Source organism: Tenrec ecaudatus, chromosome 3, assembly GCF_050624435.1.
Source record: "Tenrec ecaudatus isolate mTenEca1 chromosome 3, mTenEca1.hap1, whole genome shotgun sequence".
Taxonomy (NCBI): Eukaryota; Metazoa; Chordata; class Mammalia; order Afrosoricida; family Tenrecidae; genus Tenrec; species Tenrec ecaudatus.
Genome location: NC_134532.1, coordinates 153860415 through 153872546, shown reverse-complemented (window position 1 = coordinate 153872546; position 12132 = coordinate 153860415). Strand labels below are relative to the sequence as shown.

At 38.5% G+C, this 12132-nt stretch overlaps 1 protein-coding gene across 2 annotated transcripts in view; it reads right to left on the bottom strand.

The window, feature by feature from the left end:
* The window catches only part of JCHAIN (joining chain of multimeric IgA and IgM), a 53074-nt gene that overhangs the window by 18566 nt on the left and 22376 nt on the right, over window positions 1-12132 (bottom strand). The window lies entirely within an intron of this gene.

Genomic DNA, 12132 nt, shown 5'->3' with positions numbered 1-12132 from the left:
AGAACCACTATTCTACAGGGACTGGCTGTTAAGTGTACAATCAACTGAAATCTCTCCCCCTTTTAATGAGGGTTTATATAAAGTAATAGGAGCTCTGGTGGCAAAATGGTCACACTTTGGACTGCAAGCTGCAAGGTCAGCAGTTTGAAACCACCAGCTGCTTCTCGAGGGAAAACAGGGCTTTCTCCTCTGTGAAACAGTGACCCTCTCAGACACTCAAAGGGGCAGTTCTACCCTATCCTATGGGGTTGCTATGAATCATCATCGACTCGATTCAACTGAACTCAACATTACAATCTATAATATTCTTAATGAATCTAGATTCTGGGCCCAAAGCATTTGTTACTTCTTGCAGCTTCATAGTACCTATAAACTTTATCTGCATGCTATCAGAATCCTCACTTAAATCATTAAGAAAGTGTCCTGTGGAATCCTGCTGAAAATCTATTCTGTGGCATACATCTGGAGTCCTACCTCTAAGCTAACACCAATCTATTAATAAGCACAGTATGGGTGGTACCGTTTACTTTAAGTTAACTCTTAAACCATACTATCGAACAGATTGCAATTTTCCATTTTTTCCGATTAGAGTAGCATAAATACTTATCACCAAAAAACAATCTTTTCCTTAACCTCCACATTTAACATAATCTGATTCCTCTCTCTAAATGTCATTCCTAATAGAAAAGTATTTTTATAGCAGTCTGGCATTTTGCCACTGAAACACTTTTAAAATAATGATGGTATATTTTAGTAGCAATTTTGGCTCTGAGACACAGTGGCAACAATAATGGGTTCAAAAATAGCCACAATTGTCAGAATGGTGCAGGACTGGACAAGGTTTTGTTGTGAGGTCAATATGAGTCAGAACCAATTTGGTGACATATAACAACAGTTTGGCTTTAAATCAAAGATATTGTTAAATCTCCTGAATTTCCATTTAATGGATTAGGCTATATGTTTAGTTACTAATTTATAATCTCTAATTTTAGATATGCACAATATTGAACATTACATGAAAAAATGCTTTTGGATTGTGTAAATCAGTTCTAAAAATCTGGGGAAAATTAAGTCCACATTCAACCTTGACTGTCAATTTATAAATGTTAAATAATCTAAAAGTCTTTGAGTTTAGAAATAATTTCTTACTTTTTCATAAGTCCTAGAAAATTGGGAATATTTTTAAATGGGGAATATGTTTTTGTGTATGATGCCCTAAACATATTTAGCAGCATCTTTAGTGTTATTAGAAGAGATTATCAAATAAACGTGAATTTTAGTTTGGAATCCACCTAAAATTATCTTCTTCCATTTCCTTAGTGCACTCATCAATAGACTCTAAAGTCTCTTCGCTCCTGAAGATAAACAAAGGAGTAATTTTAAAGTAAACTCCCCGACAAGATTGCTGAAGAAAAAGCAGGTGCATAAGCAAATGTAGTGAAGAAAGCTGATGGTGCTCAGCTACCAAAAGATATAGTGTCTGGGGTCTTAAAGGCTTGAAGGTAAATAAGCAGCCATATAGCTGAGAAGCAACAAAGCCTACATGGAAGAAGCACACCAGCCTGCGTGATCACGAGGTGCCAAAGGAATGAGTTATCAGGCATCAAAGAACAAAAAATCTTATCACTGTGTGCTCACCTCCCTGATACAATCACTGAAGACAAATGGGTTCATAAGCAAATACGGCGAAGAAAGCTGATGGTGCCCAGCTATCAAAAGATATACTGTCTGGGGTCTTAAAGACTTTAAGGTAAACAAGCGGCCATCTAGTTCAGAAGCAACAAAGCCCACATGGAAGAAGCACACAAACCTGTGTGAGCATGAGGTGTCGAAGGGATCAGGTATCAGTCATCATCAGAACAAAAAACCGTATCACTGTAAATGAGGAGGGGAGTGTGGAGTGGAGACCCAAAGCCCATATGTAGGCCACTGGACATCCCCTTACAGAAGGGTCTTGGGGAGGAGACGAGACAGTCAGGTGCGATATAGCAACGATGAAACATACAATTTTCCTCTAGTTCCTAAATGCTTCCTCCTCCACCACTATCATGATCCCAATTCTACCTTACAAATCTGGCTAGACCAGAGGATGTACACTGGTACAGATAGGCACTGGAAACACAGGGAATCCAGGGCGGATGATCCCTTCAGGACCAGGGGTGTGAGTGGCAATACTGGGAGGGTGGAGGGAGGGTGGGTTGCAAAGGAGGAACCGATTACAAGGATCTACATATAACCTCCTCCCTGGGGAATGGACAACAGAAAAGTGGGTGAAGTGAGATGTCGGACAGGGCAAGATATGACAAAATAATAATTTACAATTATCTAGGTGTCGTGAGGGAGGAGGGAACAGGGAGGGAGGGGGGAAAAAGAGAACCTGATGCAAAGGGCTTAACTAGAGAGCAAATGTTTTGAAAATGAGGGCAATGAATGTACAGATGTGATTTGCACAATTGATGTATGTATGGATTGTGATAAGAGTTGTATGAGCCCCTAATAAAATGATTTTTAAAATCATATTGATGTGAATGAGGGGGAGGGCAGAATGGAGACCCAAAGCCCATCTATTGACAAGTGGACATCCCTTTATAGAAGGGTCACAAGGAAGAGACTAGCCAGCCAGGGTGCAGTATAGCACTGACAAAAGACACAACTTTTCTCTAGTTCTTTAATGCTTCTTCCCCCTTGCTCCCATCCCTTTCAAATCTGGGTAGATCAGAGCATGTACACTGGTACGGATAAAAACTCACAACACAGGGAATCCAGGACAGATACACCCGACCCCTCAGGACCAATAATGTGAGTAGTGATACAAGGAGGGTAGGGGAAAGGTGTGGGAAGTAGGGGCCTATCACAATGATTAATATATAACCCCCTCCCAGGAGGACAGACAACATTAAAGTGAGTGAAGGCAGACAGTGGTCAGTGTAAGACATGAAAAAATAATAATGTATAAGTTATCAAGGGATTGTGAGGGAGGGAGGCTGTGGGAGGGGGTGAAATGAGCTGACACCAAGGGCTGGAGTAGAAAGAAAAAGTTTTGAAAATTATGATGGGAACATATGAACAAAGGTGCTTGACACAATGGATGGATGAATGGATGGATGGATGGATGGATGGATTGTGATAAGAGCTGTACAAACCCCCAATAAAATGAGTTTTAAAAAAAGAAAAGTAACACAGGGGTTATACTGTCACCATTTTATACCACGTCTCTATCTTTTTACACCCTTGAGGTATTCTCTCACCACCATAAATTTGATTCCAACTCACAGCAACCATATAGGACAGAGTAGAACTGTCCCTTTGGGTTTCTGAGACTTTTATATCTTTACAGGAGCAGACAGCCTCATCTTTCTCCTATGTGGTGACTGGTTGGATCGAACTACTGGCCTTGCAGTTAGCAATTCACTATGCCACCAGGGTTCCTTTTGGAGGCATTAGATAATATGAAAATTAATTCTTAATCATCCCCCCAACAAAAATACTGCCAACATTATAGGAATACACTTTGATAAGAGAAGTTAACTGCAAACAATAACAACAAAAACAACAAAATCTTTTAAGAAAACTGAAGCAAGACAATAAAGCATTAAAAGATGGAGAATGTATTCTTTTTAATATTTTATTAGGGGCTCATACAACTCCTATCACAATCCATATACACACCAATTGTGTAAAGCACATTTATACATTCATTGCCCTCATCATTCTCAAAACATTTTCTCTCCATTTAAGCCCCTGGCATCAGGTCCTCATTTTTCTCCTCCCTCCCCACTGCCCCCTCCCTCATGAACCCTTGATAAGTTATAAATTATTAATTTGTCATATCTTGCTCTGTCCCATGTCTCCCTTCCCCCACTTTTCTGTTGTCCATCCCCCAGAGAGGAGGTCACAGGTAGATCCTTGTAATTGGTTCCCCTTTCCAACCCACCCTCCCTATGCCCTCCCAGTATCGCCACTCACACCACTGGTCCTGAGGGATCATCCGCCCTGGCTTTCCTGTGCCTCCAGCTCCTATCTGCACCAGTGTACATCCTCTGCTCTATCCAGACTTGCAAGGTAGGATTCGGATCATGACAGTGGGAGATGGGGGAGGAAGCATTTAGGAACTAGAGAAAAGTTGTATTTTTCATCGTTGCTACATCGCACCTGACTGTACTCTTTTTAATCGTTTTATTAGGGGTTCAAACAACTCTTATTGCAATCCATGCATACATTGATTGTGTAAAGCACATTTGTACATTCATTTCCCTCATCATTCTCAAAAATGGAAAATGTATTATGTGCATCATATATAATAATTATTCCCATTTTACATAAATCCATGTACAGATTATAATTGCTATCACTTCAATATTAAATATCCTCAAAGTTGCAAAATATTTAAAATTACCCAAAGTTCTATAATCCTGCTGTATGTTTTTAAAAAGAGGGAAAAAGCAAATTCAGTCTTCAGGTACATTTGACTCACTAGCAACCCTGTTACAAGAATAGAAAGCCTCATCTTTTTCCCAAGAAGCAGCTGGTGGTTTCAAACAGCAGATCTTGTGGTTAGAACCCAATGCACAACCACCAGGGCTCCTTGTTGTACATAAAGTTACTAAAAAGAGACAAAAGGGGAACTTTTCCCTGACAAAACTGAGCTAAAGCCCTTGATCACACTGGCAATCTGTTCTTCCCATAAAGATCCTTGCTGGGTTTCTGTGGGCCATTCCTGTTCTTGCTCTAAATTCACAATACAAAAGACCAAACTCATGCCCATCAAGCTGATCCCAACCCATAAATCCACAATAATAGACATAGCTTATTAAAGGCTTGTTATTAATAAAATCCAAATTATGTTAAGGTACACACAACTGAATTAATTTATTCCTTAACCTATATTGTAGCATATGTGTGCTGTGTTATTTTACCCATGGTTTGTATATCCACAATTACCTTTAAATAATCAAGAATCTTTTTCAAAACACCAATTCTCAAACAATGTATGTCTATCTTTTCCTTTTTATCATCTTACTCCTGGATAAAGTTTGTGTTTTACAAATTTAAAATGACTCTATAATTTACAAATTATTGCAGATTAAACAAATGCTTCAAATTAATTTCAGAATTAAGAACACAAAATTTTATGTCTAAAATTAACTTCCAATGTTTAAAATACTATGAAAATGAATGTTACACAATTGTTATTTTGTGAAAGCTATTTTGATTTATTTGTCACTTGTATATTTTATATGCTAATTTTCAAAAATGGGTATAGGATACTCATTAACCTTTACAGTAGTTATATGAAGTACTCCACCAAGGTGACATGCAATATTCTGCTACAGAGTCTCTATTAACTCTTTTGGAGATATCAGTTATTTAAAATTATTTCCAACTTTGTATTATTACACCAGAAACTATTTCTCATCAAATATTTACTGAAGACCTATGATATGCCTGTTTTGTGCACTTGATGCTCAGATACAGTGATGGTCATGGCCAACCAGGCCCTGCCCTCCTGGAGCTTATACTATTAGTGAGGGAAATATATAAGGAATTTAAAAACATAACAAATTAAAATAAATAAACAAAATAATTATATGTTGTGATAAATGCTACAAAGAAAACAATGTTACAGAAAACATTTGTTGTAAGGTAGAGGCAATCTAGTTTAGGTGGGAAAGGCTTTTCTGAAGAGGTAACGTCCATGCTGAAACATAAAGAGGAGACTTTATCAGGTTGGTATTCTGCTGCCATAATAAATTATCACAAGCTCTGTGGCTTGAAACAGTACAAATTTATGATCGCATAGCTCAGTCAATCAAAATGCTGGGCAAACTAGGCTAATTCCTCTGCTCGGGTTTCACAAGTCCAAGATCACCGTGCTAGCAGGCTCTGGAGGAAAAATGCACATCCAAATCCCCCCAGGCTGTTGGTAAGGGTCAGTTTCTTGTAGCTGTTGGAGTGTCTGAGGCGTCCAGCTCATTGCTGACTGTCAGCTGGTGGTGCTCAGCTGCTGGAGGCTGCAAACATTCCCTCTCACCCTTCATCAAGGCCAGCAATGTCCTTTATACATAGCAAGCCTCTCTGGTCTCCCCTTCTGCTTAGTCTCTCCCACTTCCAGCCAGAGAATGTTCTTGGTTTCTAACTTGTGGAGTTACGTTAGGCAGATCCAGATGATCCAGGATAAAAATGAGTTGCCATAGAGTTGATTCCAACCCATGATGATCCCACATGCTTCACAGTAGAAGAATGCTCCTGAGAGTTTCCAGCTGTGACCTTTCCGAAGCAGGTCCTTCTTCCCGGACATCTCTGGATGGATTCAAACCATCAATTGCTTGCCCAGTAGTCAATCTTTTGTAACACTGAGGGACTCCGATGCAGGAGAATCTACATATTACAAGGCCCACACCCTTAATCTCATCTGCAAAATCCATTTAGCCATGCAACATTTTCACATATAGCAGGTGACATGTGCACACCTTCCAAGGAATGCAACATGGATATTTGGGGGGACGGGTGCTATTCTGCCCACCAGAGTCAGACAAAGATGGTTACAGACTGGAAAAAAAATAACAAATTCAAAGATCCAAGGTGGAAAAGCTTGACTTGCACAGGAAAGGGCCCAGCAGGCAGGTAACAGAGGCTGCACCAAAGTGAGGAAGAGAGCCAAAGTAGATGAGGCCGCTATGCACCCCTTTTTAAGAATAACCCTTGTTCCCAGCTGAGCTGTAGATCAGAATCTATTTTACATTTTAGAATCAATCTTAGTCATTTTAAAACTAACGGTAGAACATAGGGCCCCCGCACCAACTTCCAGTTCATTTCACTTCCCCTTGTACCAGTCATTAATATTATTTTTCACATCTATATGGAGACAATTTTTGTAATTGACATATTTTAACCTTTAAGGTTTTGGTGTATGCATGTAGAATTTCCTCAAATATTCACTTATATTCAAACACAGCTGTGTAAAATTTATATTTAGGTATCAGGAAGGCCAGAGTTAAATTTAAAACTGGAGATAGATGGAAGAAACTTCTTCCAAAATTTTTGTTTAAAATTTAAAAATTAAGATAAATTTTTTTTAAATGTTAATTTCCCAACAGCTTTCCATGTAGATTTTTAGGTTAGTGCTTTGTGGTTAAATGTTTGTTAGGGGAATTGCACCTGTGTTGTGGTCTGTTTTTACATAAACTTGCACCTGCAATGTGGCTTTTCATAGAAATGCTATTTGGGATACTACTTGTCAGTTGTGTGACCACTGTGCAGCGTTCTTGCCCTCCTCATGCCACCCTCTGGGCAGGACCCGATTTGCTAACAGCCTATTTCAAGACAATGTGTTTTAAAAACAACTCTTGGCTATCAATGATAAATTCCCTCAATAATAAACAAGAACAAGCTTCCAAGGAGAACTGTCAAACAGTAATCGTATGCTCCTTTCAGGTCATGAACTTCAGGGGTCCCACCCGCTCTGCTTTAAGGAAACTTCTCATCTATTTTCAGAGAGACGTCACATCTCAAGTCAAATATGTCTGCTTTTCTTTTCCTGTGCAGGATCTGCCCACTCTTGTTTCAGAATCTTTTTTTAGTCTGTTATTTTCTTTGCCATGAATTTCTTCCTGCCAATAATTCTAAAATGTTTAAAACTTACTAGTTCTAGAAAACTGTCCCTGATTGACTCATTTTATTTGGTTCACTCTTTTATTCTTTATTGTTTAAAAAAACTCATGTTCTATCTCTGTATATAATATTGTACTGGGTAACATATTACTTTACTTTCAGCACTTGATTCGTATGTGTTATAATTGATCTCTGACACGCAAACCATGCTAGATGCAGAAAGGGGTTTAAAAAGAGCAGTACCACACAGTGCTAGAAAAAGCATGGGAGCAGAGAACAGAACAGGATAAAGACAAGATTAGGAGAATGAGTAAGAAAATAAAATTTTTCTTTTTCTAATCTTTTTATTCAATATTCTCATTATATGTAATGCCAAACTAAATCTGTTTTCCCTGACAAAAAGAAGAAACCATAAATCCAATTTGGGGAGTATCCAGACTATTATTTTTTAATCAGTTGATACATTATTTTAAAACAATCCCAGCAGTTCTTAGGCATCCCCCTCAGTGTTTCAAATAAATTATTTTGCCCCAAAAGCAATAATTGCTTTTTCACAATTTTTCGTATTATAATTATAAATGTATCTTGTATTCTAATAACTTACAATACCTCAAACAATGTAATGCTTTACATTCTAAAGTCGAATTCTAAGAGAGACATATCTTTTGTATTCCCACTGAACAAAAAATAAGAACTCTGGAGTAAGGTTGAGTTCAAATAAGACTTTGGCAACTTATTGAACCTTCTTTTGCCTCAGTTTCCTCATTTATAAAATGACATAATCATTATCCACATTTCACAATGTTGATGAGGATTAAATCAACACATGTCAAGTACCTAGGACACAGTTACAACACATAAATACTGACTTATTTTTAGTATTTCAATTCCATTTTATTGAGCAAAGGGCCCTTTCTTTCAGACTGATGAAAATGCTAAACTCTTATGTTAGACCAAATATTAAGCCCTCAAAACATCCATGTCCTAATCTCCAAAACTTGTGAAAATGTTATTTGTGATATGGAAAAAACATAAAACAAAACCAACTAACAGTGAAAAAATAGAATTGCCCATATGGTTTTCAAGACTGTGAATCTTTATGAAAGGAGACTACTGTATCTTTCTCTTACAGAGCAACTGGTATGTGAGAATCACCGACCCTTCTGTTAAAAACTGTACACTTAACCACTACGCCACTGGGACACCTCATATATCATTGCCATCAAATCAATTCTGACTTAGAGTGAGCCTGTAGGTGAGAGGAGAACTGCCCCTGTGGACTTTCAAGACTGTATGCAAGTACAGGGCCTCATCTTTTTCCTGCAGAGTCACTGGTGATTTTGAACTGCTGACCTTGAGAGTAGCAACCCAATACATAGCCCCACTATGTCACCAGGGCTCCTTGTCCTCAGTATATAGCAAGAGATAATTAAAATTGCAGATGGAATTAAGTTGCTAATCATCTGACCCTCGGATGAAGACATTATCCTGGATTAACCAGAAATGTCCAATTTTATCACAAGGATCCTTATAAGTGAAAGTGTGAGGCAAAAGAGTAAGTATGGAAATAAGAGACTGATTTGAAAATCCTACACCTTCAGTTGTGAAGATGAAAGAAGAGACTGCAAGTCCAAAATTGTAGCTTTCTCTAGAAGCTAAAAAAAGACAAGAAAATGATTCTTCCCTAAAGCCTCCAGAAGAAGCATGGCCCTTCCGACCCCTCATGTAGTGAGACCAGGTAGGACTGCCCTAGCCTACAGAACTATGAAGATGATATATTTGTATTCTTTTAATCAACTCATGGCAAGAAAACCACAGTTATGCCTAGTCGAAAGAAAGGTGACCCAATACAATGCTCAAATTTTAGAGCAGTGTTGTTAATATCACATGAAAGTAAATTTGGTGACACAATGGATGTATGGATTGTGATAAGAGTTGTACGAGCCCCCAATAAATTTTTTTTAAAGTACATTTTGGCTGAAAATCATCCAACAAAAGTTGCAAGAGCTCATTGACAGGGAGCTTCCAGGAACTTAGGTTGGACTCAGAGAAGGACTTAGAACAAGAGCTATCATTACTGATGTCAAATGAAGCTTGGCTGAAAACACAAGAAAGATGCTGTGTTTTATTGACTATGTAAAGGCACTTTACTGTATGGATCATAACAAACTACGGAGAGAATAATGGGAATTCGGGAATATTCCATTGTGCTCATGCAGAACCTGTACATGGATCGAAAGGCAGTTGCTCAAAAAGGGCAAAGGAATGCCGCATGGTTTAAGTCAGGAAACATGTGCGTCAGGGCTGCATTCTCTCATCTCATTCAGTCTGTGTGCTGAGCGAACATCAGGGAAGCTGGACTATATGAAAAAGACTGCAGCGTCAAGATTGGAGGAAGGCTTATTAGCAACCCGTAATATGCAGATGACACAACCTCACTTGCTGAAAGAGGACTTGAAGCCCTTGCTGAGGAGGATCAGGAATGCAGCCTCAGCACAGATGACAAGTCAACGTAAAGAACACAAAAGTCCTCACAACTGGACCAACAGGTACCAGCGTGATAAATGGAGAAAAGATTGAAGTTGTTAAGGATTTTGTCTTGCTTGGACCCACAATCAATTCTCACAGAAACAGCAGGCAGGAGATCACAGGACTCATTGCATTGGGTAAATCTGCTGCACAAGACCTCTTTCAAGTGTTGCAAGGCAAGGATGTTCCCCTGTGGAGTAATGTATGTCTGACCCAAGCCAATGGTGCTTTCAATTGCCTCATAAACCTGTGAAAGTTAGATACTGGATAAGGATGTCTTAACAAGAATTTATGCACTTGAATTAAGGTGTTTCCAAGAATTTTGAAAGTACCATGGACTGCCAAAAGAACAAACAAAATTATTGTGAAAGAAGTATGGCAAGAGTTAGTCTCCTATACGTAGGGCAAGTCAGGAGAGCCTAGTCCCTGGAGAAGAACATTATGCTTGGTTAGTGTGCATCAGAACTGACTCCAGAGCACCAATCAACAAAAAAGTAATTCTTGAACCAGCAATAGGAAACAAATAGAGCTATCTTCTTGTTCTCTAAATAGTCCACTGCTATTGGGTCAATTCTGACTCACAAATACATTATTTGGTGTTCCTAAGGCTGTAAACTTTTATAGGAACAGATAGCCTCATCTTTCTCCCATGGAGCAATTAGTGCCTTTGAACTTCCAACCTTGTGGTTAGTGGTCCAATGCTTACCCAATAGTATCACCAAGGCAACAAGCTCAACATTTGGGCAGGGGCAGTGGGAAGGAGGGTGGTTGGCCGGCAGTCAAAACATATCGATTATAGTCATGCTTTCCCAGGTTCAAAAAGAAAACTGAAGAAATTCAATATTCTGTGTGCTTCCTCATTCTATTTTCTGTCATCTTAATTGAAATTGATATAATGTCTTTTAGTAATCCCACTCTGTGTTAGTTTGGGTAGACTAGAGAAACAAATTCATGGACACTCATATGTGTTTTAAAAAGAGCTGTATATAAAAGAGCAATAGTATATTGAGAAACATCCCAGCCCAGTCCAGATCAAGTCCATAAGCCCAATATTAGCACAACTGTCTGATACTATTCCACATATTCCTCTTTAGATTCACGCAGCCATGCAATAATGTCAAATGCAGGCAGCTCAAAGGCTAGTGGGTGGAAAGTCTTGGAGATCCAGTGGTGGCAATGGAAGGATCTCAGCGCTGGCCTGGGTCTCCATGCGGCTCCCCCAGCTCCAACGCTCTGGCTGTCATCAGCATTGCTCCATGTGGCTTGTCAACAAGAATGTCAAACAGGGAGTGAACATGTGTCCTGCCTCCAGTGAGCTATTTATCTCATTAGCACCTCCCAAATGAGGCCATCAAACTGCAACCTGATCAACAAGCTAACTTCTACCCTTTTACTCTTAATAATCTCAATTAACAACAGATTATGTAACTACCACACATTCTAAATTTGAGAGGCCATATTTTTCCAGAAATAGAAATGCATATGTCTTATATTCTCCTTGATGATAAAACATAGATAAGGAAACAGTATAACACAAAGATTCAGAGACTCAATTTCAGAATAGGATAGACAGGTTCAGTCACCAGCTAAAGAACCTTAGTCTAATTACTTCCCATTTGGGGGCTTCATCTATCAAAATAAAGGATAATAATAACACCTATCTCATAGGTAAATTATGACAATTCATTAATATACTTAAAGTACCTAGAATAGTACTGGCACATAGTAACTTCTAAAATACTAAACATTAATAAATGCTAAATGTTATTAAAATAACAAGTGGAGAAAGTCCAGACAGGTATTTTCATGATGAAAATGTGAATCAAGGAGGTCTAAACTATTTGTATGTTAGTGTTAGTCAAAGGGATGTGAAGTATAGCATGAGACATCATTGATACATCAGGCATTTTTATTTTTTTCTTAATACTAGATCAAAAGATACAATATACCCTCTTTATAAGTGTATGTGGAATTAGCTATCAGTGAATAAGT